Source organism: Leptonotus elevatus, chromosome 1 (assembly GCF_054856555.1).
Source record: "Leptonotus elevatus isolate MCC_2025b chromosome 1, RoL_Lele_1.0, whole genome shotgun sequence".
Classification (NCBI taxonomy): Eukaryota; Metazoa; Chordata; class Actinopteri; order Syngnathiformes; family Syngnathidae; genus Leptonotus; species Leptonotus elevatus.
Window position 1 is genome coordinate 26,380,331 of NC_141239.1, and position 21,928 is coordinate 26,402,258.

Consider the following 21,928-nt stretch of genomic DNA (forward strand, 5'->3'; position numbering starts at 1 on the left):
GGTCATATTTCACTGACCATATTGTACTTAATATTGTTTGCATGAAGTGGCTTTGTGGCTCACTGGTTAGCATGTGCAGAGGTTGAAATCCGGGCTCCGACCTTCCTGGGTGGGGTTTGCACCTTTTTCCACGTACCTGCGTGAGTTATCTCCAGGTACTCCGGTTTCCTCCCACGTTAAGAAAAGCATGCATGGTAGCTTAATTGAAGAGTCTAAATTGTCCCTCGGTGTGAATGATCGTTTGTCTATATGTGCCATGTAATTGGCTAGCAACTATAGTCAGGGTGTGCTAATAATGCCAGTCTCTTATAAAATAGGTTCCACTAGGCCAGCTAGGGTATGTTAATTTATGAGCACAGCTGTATGTCTGCGAATGGTGCATACCCTGATGGTATGTAAATGAGCACAACTGAAACTCCCACTTAAAAGAAGAAGCCAAAAATATTAATGGCTTTGAAATTTCTCTAATACCACAAACCAATTCTTTGGGTGTTGTTTAGGATGAATGTCTAAACTTGAATAATGATGTAATAAGTATGTTTGCAGTTGCTTGGTATTCTAAAAAAAAAAAAAGTTTGTTCCCTGACCCATCTTTCTCTTTCTTCTTCTCTTCACTTGACTCTTTTTTTTTTTTTCCATAGGTGTGTAGTAATATAGCCTAGGCTGCAATTTATCCAACACACCGTATCTGAACAAATTACTGATAATTCACAAGAGAGAAAAAAAAATCTGTCAGGACACGGCCCATATGCACCTCTTTTGGGGAAACTCATTTAGTATTATTACTTTTACATGAGCTCACTAGTTTTCATTTATGTAATTTAATGCAGAAGTACATCAACAATACATATTTACACTGTGTTCCCATTTATTAGCAATTTTCCGCTTTTGAGCTAGTTTTTGCGCTAGTCTGTCCAGTTCTCAAATTACCAAATCAGTCGCCCCCTTCCTCAAATAGCGTACTTCGGATTTTGCATGATATTTCGATGTTATGTTCTGCCTTTTTTCCCTCTCCACACAGAACATTGTATGTTCCTTCCCAACAATTCAACTTTGGTTTCATCCATTCACAGACGACAGTCAGGTTGTGAAACATAGAAGGGCTATATTTGAAACTTGCAGCAGGGGGCAGCAGTAGCACCCTCTGGTGTTCTCCCAAAACAAACTACAAAAACTATTTGTCAATAGAGACACTAATAAATGCCAGACAATTCTGTAAGTCTTAATCTGACATGCCAATATTTTCTTTCAACTCCTTGCACATTCTACACTGTAGGGAGAATGTGGTATCAATGTGCCTTTTACGCAAGGGGATTTCAGAAATGCCTCCTACTAAAATATGTACATATAGTTCAGGATGTTGTGCATCCCTGGGTTTTGCCCCCAACTGTGCCATTGATAAAATATATATATATATCATTTTAATCTCGCAAACGATAATACTATAATAAAAAAGACAAATTCAGTACCAAAGTACTTGTTTAACGTTTATTTACAGTTTTAACATCATCAAAGGCCAATTCGCTTCAACAAGGCCTAACACGTTCAAAACAAAATGAAAATTCCAAAATGAGCATGTAACTGAATCGGAATCAATCATCTGACCATCACTTTAGAGCGGTTATCAAAGAACCCCCCCCCCCCCCCCCAAATTTTGTGCAATAGCTTTACCAAGAGAGGTTGCATTACTTCAGGAACGTGGCATGCCAAAATGGTATCACGCTTTAACCAATCAGGTCCTTGCAACGGTTAAATGTTTATCAGCACATTGCAGTTTACATTCACATTTAGTTGAAGTTAAGTTAAGCTATCTGCTCTAAATAACTATCCAATAATATTAAATAAATGAATACACCATTAAACAATCAATAAATGTGTCATTAATTAATTAAATGTTATATTTATTAATTAAATATGGAATTAAATAAATCTATGTGTTATTAATTGTGTCATTAATTAACGAAATTTCCTATGATTATTTGTAAATATATATATATCATTATTTCTCTATTTAATTAATGATTTCATGATCACTGTGTTGCGGTGTTTCATGAATTTATTTTATATGTCATACTCACCAATCAAAGTTTGGTGGGCAGGTCCTAACACCTGATTGGTCACCCTGCTCACCAAGTCAACGCAAATCCATTTCAGAATAATGAATTGATGCAGAGTAATTCAATAGGCTGGGGGGCGCTATTGACCTCAATAGGTGCGTTACCATTAAACTCAGATTTACGCTCTCATGAGGTGCTTTTTGAGACGTGTTGAAATGGAAGTCACTTATTTTCCCGCATTTCCTGTAGTCATGTGACCCCGCCCGGTAAAAGGAAGAAAATGAAGTAGGAAGTACAGAGCCACTCGCTTTTGTGTTGGAATTGCTTCCTGAGGGGACAACAAGTCTTATTGAGCCAAGGCTGCCGCGGCTCCATGCACGCATACTATTTTTTCTCGTGACGTTCATGAGGAGCCTTTAGCGTGACTTGACCGCCTACAAGAACTGCGAGATCTCACGAGAGTCGAGGCGGGACATTACGAGAACTACGCCTCAGAAGCAAATCACTCTTCAATGGGAACACCTACAAGTCAAAACGGTACTTTAGCGAAATAATAGAAATATCGCTTTTATTTTTATGTTGGTTTTGCACAATAACAAGCCTCGGTCACTCTATTTCAGCAACAACAACAAAAATCCATAGCCTTAGCCGCCATGTTTCTAACCCCTTCAGGCCGAAGCAGTCGATTAGACAAGTTTTTAGTGAATCAGCCCCGCCTACTCTATTTGACGGGCGAGTTTGACAGATAAAATTAATTCATGAAACGCTGCAACACAGGAACATGAAATAAATCAATACTAAATAATTATATATATATATTTATATATGTAGGTAATTTAATTAATGACACATTTATTTAATTATTGGTTTATTTGATTCTATATTTAAATAATAAATGATGCATTTAATTATGTCATGACACATTTATTTAAGTATTGGTTTATTTAATTCCATATTTAATTAATAAATGACACATTTAATTATTTCATGACACATTTATTTAATGATGTATTCATTTATTTAATTTTGGCACTTTTGGTCCTCCATAGGCGTCAATGTTATTTGTTTGCACAAACTCAAAAAACATCTTACAACATTGCAGCGCTGTGGGTGGCGAAGTTGTACCGTCACCTGTCTTTGGTGCAGGTGACATGGGTTTGCTTCTCCACCGATGTATGTGTGCGTGTTTGTGTGAGTGAGTTGGGGGGGAAAAAAAGTTCACGGCGGTGCATGACACCTAAGTCATACAATTTGCTGCTAGTGGTTTAATATGGTCAGATAGCTCTTTCTCTGTGTTCTCACTGAAGACTCGTTTGGTGGCTGCCGTTCTTTCATAGCCATAACTTGCTTATGAAGATTGATGATGTAAAATTAAACTATTCTTTTGCAAGATAGCAGCAATTTTTCCAGGCTAATATCCAATTTACGTCCGGCGACTTGTGAAGGCGTGTATGCAATGCTTGATCATTCATAAATATGCTCAAGTAATGGCCATGACTTTGAAAAATAGCCTGTTTATGCTAGCTCGCAACGCCTGTTGTGACGGGTCTTCAAACTGTACATGTAAAGCTTCAGGCTTATTAACATGCATCTAGAATTACATGAGGTTTCACTGGTGATAACAGGAGGCTCACATGTCATTAACAGTTATTTATGGGCCTGCCATCTAAAATGGATGCTATTGTTTTCTAAAATGGACAGATGATTCAGGCCATTTGTAGATGAGTGCAAATGAATCGGTACGCAAACTTACCTTTGTGGCTGACTGCTTCTTACTGAAAAGTGATCCATTTTTAACTAAACAGGCTTACGCAAATGTATTGAACTTAACCGTTTTCATTTGCTATTCTCTGAAAAAGAAAACAAGGCTTTCTGGCTTGCTGATATACAGCTGAGCATCAATCTTCAACTGTTTATCATTATGTATTATGTGTGTTAAATGTGGTGCCTGTCTTACATCACGCCATGGCCACTTTGATTCATCCATCTCTGTGTCCTTAGTCATGATAAACATAGAATGAGTTCATGCCATGGGATCTCCAAGTCTTTTTCTTCTTCATATGCTTATCTAGTCAAACACAGACACTGTGAGTGAATCTCGGGGCAAACGTGTAACTCCATTGTTGAAGAAAAGACACCGATCAAGCGTCTGATAGCACTTGCATGTTCCCAGCGGTTATCAGTGATTCATAGCCACACACTCAGAAGAGAAAATAACTCCCTCATTCTTAACCCTGCACCAATAGACATTTTGTGTCTTTTGTTTTTGTTTTTTTGGTCCGAGACATTTGGTTTGTGTTGAATGAATGTAGGTTGAATTTGCTACAGTGTATTCACTATATTTTTGCTATCACAAAATAATTAACTTATTGACAATTGCGAACATCCGGGCATTTGTGATATTTCCTCAATGCGACACAATGCGAATGTCGCCTTTATACGGTGAAAACAAACGGCGGATTATGTTTTAGTATTTAAATGACATATCAACACACATATCCAAATAATGCTCACAAGTCAAGTGACAAGGATCCAAAGTCGAATGCCTTTCAATGAGTGGAGTGCCGAGTAACGCCCGATTCACACTGACTGCGGAACGGACGCGGTGCGTTTTCCGTACGGCATCCGCACAGACCGCAAGTCACACCGCGTGCGTTGTGTGAGCTGTCCGTGCACTCGCCAGACCAAAAGATCACGAGGGTTCACGCTGGAGAGTTGAGTTCACGCGATAACAAGCGTGTATATAGAGTCCCATTGGTAAACAATAGCCACACTTGCCTGTTGTCACATGATCGATATGCTTTTGGACATTATTTCTGTGACTTCTACCATGGGTAAGTATGTTTTGTGTTTAAAAAGTGTTATTTTGTCATATTTAATTTATTCTGAGCTTGTTTTTTTCTATTAAATGTCCGACTCATGTCAAGCTATGTAGTTAGCTAGCTTCCCTCTCCCCCAAAATGAGTTTGCAAACACTTTTATTTTGAAATATACCGGATCTACCTTGATGCCGACGCTCGACTTCCTGTCCGGCTCGTGTCATTTCTTAGCTTCATGAAAATCCGCTTGCGCCGCATTAGTTTTGCACCACACTGCAGCTGGTGTGAATTGCCACGCAGACTCGAATGCTTTCTATTCTTGCGGCGTCCGTACGGAAAACGCACCGCGTCCGTTCCGCAGTCACTATGAATTGGGCGGTTAGACCGCCATTTTGACTTCAATGTCCATTTCAATTTGTAATTTCTACATTCGTCCACAAGATGGCCCTACTTCGCCCCGCTGATGTTAGAGATTTTATTTGAAGGCTATATTTCTATTTAAAACTGGAGACACATCGCCCATGCTGCTTTGTGTCGGAATCAACTGTCCATACCGCACTGACATTGCCATGCATCAAATTACCCGAATGTGGTAAGCCATAAGGGTTGTCTTGCGTCTTCAAGTTCTGTCAGAAAGGGACAAGCAAATGAATGAATCCCGGCTCTACTGTGATGCCAATTTGAAAGAATTGAAAGGGGCTAATGAGATTGAGAAGAGATCTGCAATCAGATACAGTTAGCCGCATGTGCTGCTAACATCGTCATCCTCCTTTTGATCAGGCTTGTCTGACACTGGCTCATATTCCAGTAAGTGATCTTCTATTAACAAACATGAGAACAAGCGGCAGTGGGCGTGCAAGAGGTTGCCGACACCAACGCGCTCCATTGACGGACTATTTGCTTGGCCATTGAGAGGTGATGACGGCTTGACGGGAAGTTGTGAACATTAGCGAATTTATCCAAGCCGCTTGGAAACGCTCACGTACAGAATGTCTGCATCCGGATAGCGGTGGTATAAATCTCAGAGGGAGGAAGCTGTGTATCCCCGCCTTCTGTTTTTGGTGAATCTGTCAACGCTGCAGCTCGCCAGGTCATCAGCGCCCCGTTATGAGGAGCGGATGTGTCAGCTCACTTCTGCCAGTAAATGAATACCACAGGCCCAATCACAGTTGAAAAAAAAAAAAAGAAGCACACTCATTAACTCATTGACTGCCATTGACGGCTATAAACGTCAAAAATTCATTTGAACTATTTTTATTAGTTTAACGTTTTTTCCCCCACTTTTGTTAACAAGAGTATGAAAACCTAGAATTTTTTTATGGTACATTTAGAACAGATATGAAATTTGTGATTTATCGCGAGTTAACTAGTGAAGTCATGCGATTAATTACGATTAAAAACTTTAATCGCCTGACGCCCCAAATTTTTTATATTTTCTTCTTTTTTTTTATTAATTCACTGTCATTGACATCAAAAAATCATTTTAACTATTTCTATTAGTTTAACATTTTTTACCCACTTTTGTTAACAAGAGTATGAAAACCTAGAATTTTTTATTGTACATTTAGAACTGATATCAAATTTGTGATTAATCGTGAGTTAACTAGTGAAGTCATGCGATTAATTACAGTTAAAAAATGTAATCGCCTCTTGCCCCAAATTTTTAATAATCTTTTCTAAAAATGAATTTTTGGCAGTGAATGAGTTAAGTTACATAAATGACTGTGTTCAGTAGTTAAATTATTCAAACCACCTTCACAGGGGCTCTTCAGTTGTTATAGATAGCATACTAGCATCCTTCAGACGCAAGCACAAACTGACGTCACACATGGGCCACAAATATGTGAAGAACTTGCCCAGTCACTGGTGTTGTGTTGTGTGAAAGGCCTTGAAATTCTTCAAGATGGTTCCTAACTTGGATTTCAGCTGTTGTACTGCCATCTCATAAAAGGAAAAGTGTCACCCACATTCCCTCTCTTGCAGTACCCCCACTGACCTGTTGATGGCAGTCAAGCTCCATCTGCCAAGCGGTCCCAAGCTATGCTGGACTTTCAGACACTAAGGTATTAGGATTTAACAGCGGACATCTCTACTACGCGAATGCCGTAATTAACATGTGACCGGGCCTGCGGGGTTCTACGCAATTGGCTAACATACTGTATGCACGTGTGAGCACTTACTTGAACATTTACAGTACTTGATTTCTTTGATATCCAGGTTAAAAACAATTCAGCACACTGGTAGAAATACTAAGAGGCAAGAGGACATGTTTCTAGTTTGGCATTGCACGTTAGTTGACAACTGTAGGCTACTAGTACTATTAATGACATTTACACTCTACCCAATAGTTTCCCGATATTTGCACTTCAACTGTGGGCTAATTCAATGAAATTAATCAAATAAAGTTAGGTTGAGGTGAATATATTTTTCTCAAGATGCTGGACTTCCCGTGAGATAATAGACAGAGTGGGGAAAATATAATTGTTTTTATTTCATTATATTTAATTGTGCACAAAAAAAAAAGCAATGGACAATTTCTGCAAGGCAAACCAATGCAAATACTTCCCTTTATCCATTCAGGACAACACAGCATAACTGCTTTTTCTTAGCCAAGCACCTCCTTTCTTACCTGACTTGGCGTTTTGAGATTTTTATGAACACTCCTTTTTAACTTTTTATACTAATATGTGATCATAACATTGACACTAGATAACCGTTATGTTGGAAGACGCACATGCACCCCTTTTACAGAACAATTTTCTCCACACATTTTATCCCCCCGCCCCCACCCACACACCCACACCCAACTGACTATTTGTATGAGTGACGCCAGTGAGGGTTGAAAGGTTATCAGGTGATCCTCTCGCTCTCTGAGATTTCACCGATAGCCTGAAAACACTGACAGGTTCTTAACCGTTGACGCAGTTTCACAACAGATTTCCCCGCAGTGACACAGCCCTCACCCCCCTTGTGTAGTTCATAGAGATTCTTGTGTATTTGTGTTCATCATTCAGATGTAAAGTTTTTGTCATTGACATATTTACTGTAGTAAGTTTTGCGATTAGCAATGATGCATAATTAATTTGTGCAGTGACGTAAGAAAGTCAACATTTGGCACAAGAAGGAACACTGAATTCTTACCCACTAATTGTTTTTCACTTTGTTTTAGAGAAGTGCTTTTTAGCCAAACATTTACGGTAATTATAACTTTATTACTAAGTTAGTGAAGGACTACGCCACTTTGAGACATACATTACATACCATTTTGAATTAACAGCATTGGAACAGAAAGACATCATAAACCACAGTGTTGCATAATATTTGGCTTTGATGTTGCAGCCTAATGTCGTAGGCCTACTTTTATATTAGAGGGAATATTTCGCGCCATCTTGTGCCATGTTCACCAATTCACAATATTTTGTGATTATTTGGGGGGGGGGGGGGGTGAGGAGTGGGAGGGGGGTTCGGTGGGGTCAGGGGTAACCAACAACCATTTTTCGCGATAAACACTTACTTGTGTTTTTTTTTTCCTTCCAATAATTTTTAAGGTTTAAAAATAAAACCTTTTTTTTATTTTTTTTTTTACGGGCCAGCCAAGTTATTATCCGTCCACTGTAGATTTTGTTGTGTAGAACTTCACCAAAAGTGTACAGTAACTTTATAGTCACAATGGTAATATTAAATATTGTCTGCAATATTTCCATGGATTTATAAAACAGATATATAAAAAAAAAAAATCCAATATAGTGATTCCCATCACCCCAAACTTATATAAAAAAAACTCCTAAAAAAGTTATCCCTCTCTCTCACATCATGTGACATTATAGCCATCTTTTTATCTTTGTTTAAAAAAATGCTTGTCTTTCAAAAATAAGATTCCCAAGTTGAATGGATCGTATGTATTGATTTTTTTTTTTAAAGTTCTCTCTGCATCACTGAGTCAAAAACATAATTAAATGGCTATTAGGAAAGTAGTAATTGGAATTTTTACATTTTGTAATGTGGTAGCATGCATTCTTGCACTTTTGGTAATTTTTTCAAAAGTATTTCCACTTCTACATTCAAGGTAAATTTTTCTCAGAAAATAACTGCTCAATTGCAAATTTGACAAGCTTCAGTCCGTCCAATTCAGACACAATTTCCCAAGTTGTTCTTACAGGAATGCAAGATAGAGGACAGCCAGCGGATTGCCCATTTCGTTGCGCATAATACGGGCGAAGATCATTTGTTTAACAGCAGTAAAAACCTCCTTAACGTGGGCGTGGAGGGGCTAGAGGCTAAAACTTGGCCAGTTCTAAAACAGCACTGCGGGCCCGAGGTGCCATTAGTGGCCGTGCAGCAGCTGGAAGCGATTCTGAAAACACGGCGTGGAGGAGGAGGTCCGTTTCAAAAACCACACAGGCGGTTTCGACAGGCTTTTGACACCGTTCTCGGCAATTTACGACTAAAAAGCTTCACGTGGCCCCGGTGTGACTCACGATCCAACAGCGGGGAGGGACAACACGGAGGGCGAAATCAGAGATGTCCTGCTACTGTATGGTGCTGTAGGTGTTTATGGGCTTATATGATCCCATAAGGAGAGCAAAAGGAAGGACATCTGCTTCCTGCAACTCATCCGAGGAATGTTTGATGCTTGATTTTGTCTCGCTGTCAAAACACGCACACTGAATATCGTACTGTACTTACCGTTTTATTGACTGGTTTTGCGTTTATGGAGTTCTAGTATTTTTCGTGCAAGTTTTAGAGTTTTAATGACTTAACTAATGCGCTAGTGTAGGTTAGTGATACACAACAGCAATGTACTTATTTTAAGGATTTAAAGTCTGAATGGAAATTTTAAACGGGTAATTGAACTGAAAAAAAAAAATCTAGTTTAAATTTAAGATGGGCTACCACTATTTAAGAATCCAAATAAACCCGTCACAATCGTATTCATACACTAGCAGCACACAATTGATTCCCATAGAAACTCAACAGGCAGACTGGCTAACAGTTAGCCCGCTAACAGCCTGCTGCCATCCTGAGCCTGCAACATTTACACTTGTTGACTCCCAAGCTGCGGCACGGTGGATGACTGGTTAGCGCGTCCGCCTGCCAGTGTAGAGGACGTGAGATCAAGTCCGGGCTTTGGCCTTCCTGGGTGGAGTTTGCATGTTCTCCCCGTGCTTGCGTGGGTTTTCTCCGGCTACTCCGGTTTCCTCCCACATTCCAAAGACATGCATGTCAGGTTAATTTAACACTCCAAATTGTCCATAGGTGTGATTGTGAGTGTGGACGGTTGTTCGTCTCTGTGTGCCCTGCGATTGGCTGGCAACCAGCTTAGGGTGTACCCTGCCTACTGCCCAAAGCCAGCTGGGATAGGATCCAGTGCCCCCGCGACCCTTGTGAGGACAAGCGGTTAAGAAAATGGACGGATTGGATGGACTCCCAGGCTGCTCAATAGGCCAGGACCCTCCTTTTAAAGCCACACACATTCAAAGTCGCAAATACAGTGTAGAGCGTGAGGATGACTACCCCAAGTGGGCAAAATGAATTTACAGATCAAACATGTGTATTTTGCATTGGTATTATGCATAAAGCTTTCACTTACATTATGTTCAAATAATAATATAAATATACGGTCAGTGGTTACTACAGATTTCAGTCTGTAAAAGAGGGCAACCGCATCCAGAAATGTATCTATCTGCACAATAATACAAAAAGTACCAGGTACATGAAAAATATCCCCCCAGAAACTCTTGTGAATGCAGTGATGCTTGTGAAATCCAACTAAATGGCCTTCTCAAAGTAAATGGCCATGATTTAGTGTTAAATTCAGCACATCTAATAGGCTATGAGGTAGATTTCATATCTCAGATGTACCCCATTACTATCCATTGCTGTAAAATGAAATCGGGGCGGTTGCATCGCGCTTCTTGTTTACATCTCTTTGAACGGTTAAACGACCCTAATGGCACTTAAGTGCAGCGTGTTCCCCTAATAGTCCGTCCGGCTATCGCGTCCGCAGTTGGAAAAACTATCTTTGCGATGTCTATCTCTCAACCCCACCTGTTTGCAGTCCATTTGCACGAGGCTGAGGTGGTTAAGAAAGCTGCAATCTTATCAACATTGTTCTCTGCAATTCAACTTGCTCGGACTTTGCCATGCAACTGTGACTACTATCAGATTGCCGTGTTAATGTGGTACCCCAACCTTATGAATTCATGCTTCATTTGCTATTATTTTAGAGTAAGGTAGAGAAAACCAAATCTACTAATGCAGTTTTTGTCTTGAAAACTAATATCCATCAAGTCATATTCTAACTTTCTCCCCCCCCTCCCTAACATCTATGTGGATGTGCGGCCCACCTTCACTGTCGGACGGCTGACCCGCTGCATCATCGTGACAGATAGCGCCGGAGCAAAAGCCCCCGTGGAGGCCTGTGCGAAAACCAGACTGTATTTGTGAGTCAGTAAAACCCCGCTGATTTACATTTATGGACCGTGGCGGCCTCACTGCATACAATCCCTTTGCATCGGTAAAAAGCAGACTTCCAGCTCTTCAGTACATGTACAAATGATAGCTTTGGACAAAATCTTTTTCTTTTTCTTTTTTATTACCTTCCCATTTGTACAAAAGAAACATTACTGTAGGTAGAGGAAACACCACTCAAAAGATTTTGCTATTTCTTAGATGGCTGGCTCTTTCTAATTATTTCAGCGAGTTAAATGTGGAGATGTCCAGCATGTGTAACTAAAAGAAACTTTGACGACAATGGAATTCAAGTTTCAAGAAATCCTTCTGCTCAGCCGTAAAACGAGCTTTCCTCACAAAACTGCAAATTGTAACAAAGAAGTTTGGAACATTCAAGTCCTGACCACACTGAAAATAGAGCAGCTTGCTTATATTCTGGGGCTGCTTTGCTACACCTGGCAGCGGATGTTTTGAATCTGTACCTGGGTTCAGTCACACTTCAAGACTATCAGGACATCCTGGAATAAATTCAGGCTATCAAGGAATTTCCACTTTCTCTACTTCCCTAACGTACTCTGTGTTTTGATTTAAACCTCCATATTTGAGCACTTATATGTGCCCCCTAATGGCGGAGGATGAGAGCGGCACAAGTGAGGGGGAATAGTGTAACTCGTCCGCCATGCTTAACATTTCCCGATGTTGACGAGCGAACGTGAGGATATTTTCGGGGAAGGTGAATTCACGGCTCGGGCACCCGCATTCCTTGCACGCATATGCGGGGGACTGTCTTTTTAACATTTGATGTATTTTGGAATTTGGGGGGCGGGAGAGCATATGAAAGTCCAAATATTTTCCTAGCTGATTTTCTGTCAGCAACATTCTCCAAATTGTGGGTTTGATTTTGATTCCGTCATGAATGAAAAGGTCCTTTCTTTGGAAGCTAGTCCAGGCCAAAGTGGGCACTGGCCAGAAACACTGAAGACCTTCATTCTTTTTATATATGCATACACAGTATAACGTTTACTGATTTATTTATTGTTGCAATGTTATTTTTCTTTCAGCTTTTTGACATAAAAAAAATATGGAAAAACGAAAAGCAGCACACAACAAAAAGTAAAAGTAAGAATCAACAGCAGGAGCACTGGAAGTACACAGTTAATTCTGTAGAGTAAATTTTACTCTTACCTGGTCCCACTCTGAATAGAGTAAAATTTACACTCGGAAGAGAGGAAAATTATTATAAAATGACATTTTTAAAAAGTCACTCAAGGGTTGAGGAACAAACTCCACAACTCCAGGTTGGGAGACAACCAATCTACTCCCCGAGGCACGCAGCTCCTGCTGTGTGTTAGTAGCTCGTGTCAGCTGGAATCTTTATAATTCTAAAACCAAAAATTATGCTTTTGGTCTCCTCTTGGGTGTAAACAAACAGTAGGAGTGGCATAGCTCAGGTGGTAGAGGGGCAGTCTCCCAAGCTGAAGGTCGTGAGATCGTTCCTCAACCCTTGAGTGACTTTTTTTAATTTTTTTAATTTTACCCTCTTCCAAGTGTAAATTTTACTCTATTTAGAGCGGGATCAAATAGAGTAAAATTTACTGCGTACTCAACTAAATCAATCAGTTGTGTGATGCAGTCTAATAAACCTTCTTAAGTCATTTCCCTGTGAGACATTTCTTTATAATGGCAATTTTACATGCTGCTAACATGTATATAAGCAGGTACAGTACGTATCTTCCTTTAACACAGAGTCCTCTGGTAAATATATACAATACCGCACATGAAAACATTAAATCCTATTAATAAATGACACACATTCTTCCAGAAAGACGCCATCTTTGTGCAGATCCAGAACACATGCATATGACCGACACTATGCACCACACTGGCGCCAACATGGCTGCACTACTTTGTTTGATTTTGGGTGTGATAAGGAGCCTAATCATGTTCTTCCAACAATGTTCTCTACAAATACCAGATGACGATGTGTTTTTATCATACATAACTGTTGAGATTCTGTGATGTTTATTTTTTCAAGTTCTCTTTCCCATGTGTGTTTGACACACAGTCACCCCCCCCCCCCCCCCTTCCCTTTTGCCAAGTCATGGTACAGTGCGCATATAAAACATTTTTGGCCCCGACAACAGATTTAATTAATCCATGCGGCTCTATCTGTAACTCATGTTCTAGTTCTTTCTCCTGTAAATATCCGAAATAATCCTGTGTACCTAAAGCATAGTTTTGCTGATAGTCTTGGAAATGCAGTTCTGTCCTTGGGGATCCACTGTAAAAAATGACTCATCAAGACTGTTAGGGATGAATTACCTATCAGAAGATATCCGTCGTTGGCTATCCGGATCATTTTCTAACCACAGTTCTAGCGTAAAATGTGTCACATTATCCCTAAATTCATCCTCACATATCCCCACCCTATCATCAGCAAGGAGGCTTTGAGCTTCCCTTCCTTGAACATTTTCAAGTTACTTCACACCAGTTGGCTGCCACCCTCATGTGCACCATGGAAATATTCCCTTCGGTTTGGTTAACGCCGCGGCCGTACCCCTCTTTGCCCTCGCCTGAAGTGTTTTGAATTTAACTCTTGGTTTGCGGTTATTCTGCACAAATATTGAAATAACTTTCTCCTAATTGCAAAATTATTTTACCGTGCATATTTTTTGTCAGGACTTGAAATATATATATATATATTTTTTTTAAAGTCTTGCTTTGAGCATATTTCTTTTCATTTCATTCATTTGTTTCAGGCAGCAATCAACATCAACAAGATATAATTTTTTTTCAAATAATACTCAACTAAAAACTGGCCTGAAAAGGAGGGGGAGGAAGAAAAACTTGTTCATTTTTATAGCCTTTATCCTGGAGCCAAAATCTAATCCGAGAACCTCCCACCTCAACAATATCATTTCTAATGTCTTCATCAACCTTGTTATAATTGTCGCTATTTAATTTCTCCTTTTTTTTTTTTAAGGTGACCCAAGATAATCCCTCCCCCACTTATAGCTGTAATGAAATATGTTTCGATTTTTCAATTTGTATTACCGTATTTTCACGACTATAAGGCGTATTAGGGCCACGTATAAATAATTTTTTTAGAGGGCAGGGGCAATATTCCGAGAATTATTATTTTTTTGCATGTTTATTAAGTGACAAATTTGCCACTTTATTTAGTGGCAAATTTGCCACTTTGCGAAGGTCCACACCCGGACGATCAAGCATTTAAGTTAATTTGTTAAAATGTATATTTACTTGTACATTTATGTTTCCAGAATTATTATTTACACGTTCACACATTTTGGTATTTTTTTGTACAAGTATCTAAATTGATGTGTCGAATTTGCTGCTCTTTGTCATTCACTAGCATATACCTAAAGTATGCTAGCATCTGATTGGTTAGTGATAGTCAGCTGATAGGGGATCAGGAAGTGTTGTCGCTCTTCCTGCAGTGAATGAAAAGTTTTAATTTAAGAATGAATCTGTCTCCATCCTGCCTTTTCATTTTATAAACAGTGTCCGACTAACCACCACAAATCCTCACAAAATGTATAGACTAAAATTGTAAAAACGGAATAAACCTAAGAATATAAAAGTAGGATACTTTAAGATTGAAGAAATAATAAAATAGATAGAAGCACCTTCGCGTTTGCCGGTGACGTCACTACTGCAGAGCTAACGAAATGCGCGATTCACTTCGGTTTGGTTTATTTTTTAGCTCTTCACAATCACATTACATCACAAAAACAGTCTTAATGATAATAGGAACAATTAACAATCTAAACTGACAATATTTGTCACATCTCAGGCAATTATCGTTATTTATTCAATATATCTGGTGTTTATATTCTTAGGTTTATTTACGTTTTTACAATCTCAGTCTGTACATTTAGTTGTTTAAATGACATTTTAAGTATTTTCTTTCCAATGTTTGACGTCAACTGGATAATTTCCGGCCAATCCTGTAGTGTAACGTGTTCGTTAGGCGACCCCGATACGATCGGGCAGCCCGATCACATTTGGTACTGACATCGTAACTTTGACTGCGCCTTATAATACGGTGCGTATTTTATTTTTCACGCATTTTTGCAGATGCATTTCTTCAATAAGTACAGTATGGGACAAAAGTATGGAAACACCTTCTCATTCAATACATGCTTTATTTTCATGACTATGTACATTGTAGATTCTCACTGAAGGCATCAAAACTACAACTATTACAATTAGAAAACACATTTGGAGTTATGTAATTAACAAAAAAGGTGAAAATAATAAAATAAGTACATAAATAGCCACCCTTTTCTCTGATTACTTTTTTGCACATTATTGGCATTTTCAATGAACTTCAAAAGGTAGTCAGTCACCTGAAAGGGTTTTTCATCAGTCTTCAAGGAGTTTCCAGAGGTAAGAATGTCAAGAGTATATAAAAAAGTAACCAGAGCAAAGGATGGCTATTTTGAAGAATCTATAACATCAAACATGTTTTCAGTTATTTCACCTTTTTTTATTTTATTTTTTATTTATTTTTTAGACATAGGCATAGACATAACTTGACGTCAGTTCATACATAGTTTTGATGCCTTCAGTGACAATCTCCAAAGTAACCAGTCATGAGAATAAAGTAAATGCATTGAATAAGAAAGTGTGTCCAAACTTATGTCCTGTACTGCACATGATCCAAATGGTATTTTTTAAAGTTTCATTTATTAATTCATTTTATTTGACAGTGGCGTGTAACAAATTTCCAAAGTGCTGTATAGGTGAAAACAGCTGGATATTGTAAAGTTATTATTTTACAAAAGTTATTTGCGTTAATATTTTCTTGACTTGTAATTACTTTAAATTTTGATGATTGGAATAAGCACTAGCTTCTGATATTTGGCGCGTCCCTCAAATCGGTTTCGGATCAACAATTACTTTCACACTGGACAACAGAACCGGTTGTTTCCTGTAAGAATAGCCCCGCAAAAGTAATCACTGTATTCCTAACATGTATTTTATGTTTTGTGTCCTGGTTTTGTGCATGCATTTGGCACAATGGCCGCATTGATTTTTTTCTTCTCAATTTCGCAGTGAGTTGTCCTCGAGCAGTGCAAACAAACAATTTATTGTATTGGTGGGGTGATCCTGCAACCTGGCCTGGTTTGGGGAATTGGGCATAACTAAGCCTGGGGAAATGAGCTGTTTTTAACGTTGACACAGAGATGTACGCGTGGCATACGGAGCAGGCCCGCGTTCGCCAGTCGCCCCGAGATTATTAGCCAGGACACCGAGCGGGTGAACGCGGTAATTTACACCCGGTGTGGTGGTGTTGTCAGCGTTACGAGGCGTGACACGAGGCAGGCCGTGCCACCAAAACAGGTGGAAGTCAAGGTCAGGAAGGAGCCGGCTTCTGGGAGAGGCTGTTATCCGACATGGAAAGGGCCAGAGGAAATTCAATTTCCTGCAGTGCTACTGTTCAATTCCAGCAAGGCAGAAATGAACGAGGTGTGTAAATGTCATCTCTTAAAGGGGATTTCAAATGTTTTAATATTCTCACTCATTTGTCCCAAATAATAAATATAATAATAAATATCTATATGGAGATGGTCGTCAGTAAGCTGTCGTCAAGGATTTTGGAGAGGATAATTTTGCTACACCGTTTGTGCTCTAATAGCCATTGCTCAAAAGGTTGCAACTTACAACGCCATTGCTATTCCTCAGCCCATCTTTGGAGTTTTGCTTTGTTTGTTAGCATTGAGCTAAACTGACTCATGCTGTGTGGTTCTTTTAAATGCATATGTAAGTCTTCATTTTATGCTTAGTTGACCGTGTATCTCTTATTTCATTCGTTTTCTTGTTTGTCCACAAGATGCCCCCTTTTTTTTCTTCTATTCAAAGCATGCCACATCATGCCACCATTTTCTAAAACAGTATTCCTTGTCACTGAAATGATAAGAGAGATAAGAGTTCATTTGTTTCTCTCATTTTTGTCCATGATGTCACCGGTTCCCCCTTACATGAAGCAAAAGGCCACCGTTTCTACTGATTCCTGCAATTGGGCCATTCCGCTGAAATGGTAAGTGACATCGGCACTAATCTATGACGCTGCTATATTAATTGACATCTTTTTCACCCAACGATGTATCCATGGTGGCTGGAAAGCCGGCCACCGATAATACATTCGGACTGTGTGGGGAAGCAAGACTTGCATGCCGACTGAGAGAATGATGAATGAGGAGTCATTTCGAATGAAAACGAAGAAACACAAATATCGACTGAATCATTAAATTAACGCAGAAGTGAAGTGATTGCCCTATTTCTGTGTTTTTCTTATCCTATTACTACGTACTCGACTCAGCGATCCGTGGTTTTGCCGAGGCGTCGGGAATGGCAGCAGAGCAAAAAATAATAATAAACAACCTGGGATTATGATAATTGGCCGGCAGGGGCACAGCTCAGCAGACCACGTTCAATTAATCAACTGTTCTGGCAAAACCGTTTTTATAACAAGCACAACAATAACCTTTTAACAGATGGGAATCATTTTGCCAAATTAACAACAGAAATAAACACAGCCTTGTGACAACAGAAGACCCGCTGGTTGTTATAGCCTCCGCACTTTAGACACCGCCTCAAGAGTTTCCTCGCCAGCAAAGGGAGCAATCAAGCCGGTCACTAAAAGTGTATTTTTATGACGACAATCTAATTTTACATAGGATCTCATGTTGCCTTTTTTTCAAAAATCTCCCAAATGCTTTTTTCTTTTTTAAATGATGATAATCAAAACATGGATGGACTTCTTTATAGTAAAATACAGGGTGTCCATGAAGTCTGGGAACATGGTTAAACCCCGCCCACATACTTCAGACAACAAAATTGTATTCAATTGTAATGGTAAATACTATGTTCAACATGATTTCCATCATTTTCAATGCATAATTTGATGCACTTTGAGAAATTCAGGAATAGGTCAAAGGTTAAATTCACGCAATTTTGCGATAAGACCATGATCCTTCTCATCCACTTACCAAATCGATTGGTTCTTCTTTTGACAGAGCCATCTTCATTCTGGCAAAGAATAAATAAATAAATAAATAAAATAATGAAATCCCCTATGTAGCCAGACTTTGTGGACACCCCTGTCTGCCACCCTCTTGAGGCCATTTTATGAAGAGGTACTAGAAAGAAATTAGAAATTAGAAGAATAGAAAATTGCCTTTGATTTCATGAAATTGAATTGAAAATGCTATATTGGGACATATAGGTATTTTTTTTAAATTATCAGACTTTTTTTTGGTTGTTGGGGAGGGAGTTTTATGTATCAAAAGTACTAGTGGTACCGACCGGGGTACTTGTGGTATCGGTGACTACTTGAGTTAAGTACTCGTACTGGTAGAGCTAGAACATTCCAAGCATTTCTTATTATTTTATAAGAATATTGCATTTTACATTTACTGGTATATAAACTGTACATATCATAATCCTTGAGCACAAACTTTGAAGCACAAAAAGATTTACAGTCTAATACACCTGTTGAAGTGACAGCATGTGTTTGTAATTACTTGGTTGATTGCACACATGAAGTTTTTGCACGCTGTCATCTTTGTTGTTGTTGTTTTATTTCCATCCTAACTCTGTCGGCCATCCAAATTCGCATCTCTGAATCGACCTCTTTGTCTACTCCAATCATCGAGTCCAATCCAGTGCCCTCGTGTGCCGTCGCCATGGGAACCGGGACTACGGCGGATCCCCGGCGTTGAACTGTTTGCTTTGGCCGCGAATCAAAGTTCTTGCGGAGGTGGGGGTGGAGGAGGGGGGCCGGAGAGGGAGGCGATACGGGCCTGACATGGGGATGGTAGGCCTGATACACGGTGGCTTTGTCCTCCTAAACAGAAAGCCCCCAGGGCACGCTGGGGCCTCAGGCATTAGGTTTTTCTGACCACCCCTGCCTTGTCATCAACTCAATGAGCTCTTCCTGATCCTGACAACATATGCGTGTGTCGCAGGCTTCAATGAGCCAACCCCCCCACCACAAGTCCAACACCGACCCACTGCAAACCTCGCAGTACCCTCACTCACGCCATTTGTTGCTGCATGATCTAACCATCATGTGATACAATTAACAGCTACAGTGGAAGCTTGAAAGTGGAAACCAGTTTTCGCGTTGAGATCAGTTATACAGTCGGGCCTCGAGATAAAATTCACACTGTGATGTATCTCGAATGATATTTCGCCATTGAAATCAAAGGAGATGCCATTGATCCATTCCAGACCCCCCAAAAACAAACACATTTTTGTAAAATGTTTACAAAAACCCCCCGATAAATTACACTTAACAGTGTTGTACTGCATAAAAGCATGCAATAATAATTGCTCTCCACATAACTTGAAAGCAATGTACTTGTGAAAATTTGCTCCAGGCTCCAAACTGTCACCATCATCCAACTGCTATTAATGAAATGTATTGATTTGTCGCCACTTCTTGGTGCCAAGAAACTGTGCTGAAGTGAAAGGAGGTATTTAGTTTAGTCAGAGCATAGCTAGCTATCTGCTGCCATTTTGTGGAGAGGGCATTATAAAACTTTTTTGGGGTTGGGGGCATCAATTTCTAGCAGATTTTTGCTCTCCGTGGCAAGTCTCACTTCCCATCTTACACAAATGTTTTGAAAAAGTCTTTGTTCATCTGTCTATGCCTGTCATGTATCGTGCAATGCAGACGAATGAAATGCTCTTCCATTAGAACCCAAAAAGTACAATCAAAATCCTGTGTCTACTTCTTACCGTTCATACAAAAGACTTTTCATGGCTTCCTGTCAGTAAATTAGTTTTTTTTTCACTTGAGCAGGCCCATGTCAGCTTATCAAAAAATCAAGACAAGATCCTCACTATTTCAGGATTCAAACCTTTTGTGACATTGTTGTTTCGTAGCATGGTTTCCCTAGTGTAACATGGCAGCTTTGGCCCAATAAAGGTTGGCAAAACACTGCCCTAGTCTGTACGTTTTTATCGCCATGGAGGCTAATGAATGTCAAGACTACTGGAATCTAACAGTCCTCATTCCAAAAAAACAGACTGTTGGTATTCTATTCCCTTCAGGAGCACCAGGAGAATTCTTTCCTTACAGTATGTTTTAGTGCCTAAGGTTTGGGATTCTGTATTGTCTAATCCGTACCGCTGTACAAATAAAGTCACCGTGGACTGTAAGTCTTGTGGTTCCAAAATTCATCTTGGATGGACAAGGCCATTTATCACTGTCAGTAGCGCCGCTCACTTGAACAAGCGGCTGTTTTGACAAGCGCACCGGCGGCAGGAACAGCTGAGATTCGGACAGGCTCTGTAGGGGGTCCTCTGGCGTACTAGAGCCTGACGTCCCCGGCTCCTCTCACATTCAGGTGTAAAAAACCCCTCGAGAAGCACAGTCGGCTTAACGTTGCTCGGGAGTCACAGCGCCGCGCTGTCTGCCGCGAGCCCCCGAGCCTCCCCGCTGGCTACTAAAATAGAAATGAGGGAAAGTGTTAACCTCACACCAAGACATGGCTACACATCTAGCGTGTAACAATCTGAATGGTCATTGGATTTTTGGGGAGCTCATTCGTCATTTTAAATATGGCAATAAACATAGTTGGGCTTTATTGGTTTAATTTAATGAGGAATTCATCCCCAAATAATCAAGAGTAGGTGATTTTTTTCTTTTCCAGAGTGAACCAATTTTGAGTTTGTCTAAATTTCTTGCCAAAAATATGCCCCAATGCAAATTTTTTGGGAGTTTAATTTGTCATTGGAAATTTTGCAAGGCTATTTGCTGCAGTAAATAATACAGCACGACAGCACTAAAAGATTTTAGGCTATTCTTTCAAGACTTGCGCTAAATCTGAGATTGTTGTACAATCACGACTTTCACTATGCAAGACTACCACTAAATCAAACGAGCAAGCACACATTTGACCAGACTTCTTTCGTGACTTTCACTAAATCACCCAATGCAAATATTTTGAGAATTCCCTTTAAATGTTACAAGACTTCAAACATGTCTTGAGACTAAAGAGAGTTCAAGCCACCATCATACGTGATGTCACATGAGAAAAATATTCTGCCAAAGCATACATGACTTTTGCAAATCTTCCACTAAATTATGGAGGACTGCTAAAAATCAGCATGAGATTTAAGATCAGTATTTGGATATGGACACAAGATGTTGATAAATTCACAAAATGTTTTACTAAATTGCATGAGACCCTCACAAGCTTTCCAGTAAAGAGGCGTGCACTAAATAATCCAGCAATGTCACTAAACTACGCCTGATTTAAGCGAATCTTGCATAACTTCCTATAAATCATATGAGACTTTCACAAATCTTACAAGAGTTCTGCAAAACCACTTGAGACTCACACAAAATCTCAGAACTTCCACGAAACAATGCTGGACTTAGGCAAATAGCCCAAAACGTCAGCAAATCTCACATTACTTCACCTACCAAATATCACAAAGGGTCTTCAGAATTGCATGAGATTCTGCAAAGCTAACAAGAGTTCCACTAAATCACGCAACACTTCTCGTTAAAATTTGGCTAATTCACAGGATACGTCTGCAAATCTCAGATGACTTCCAATG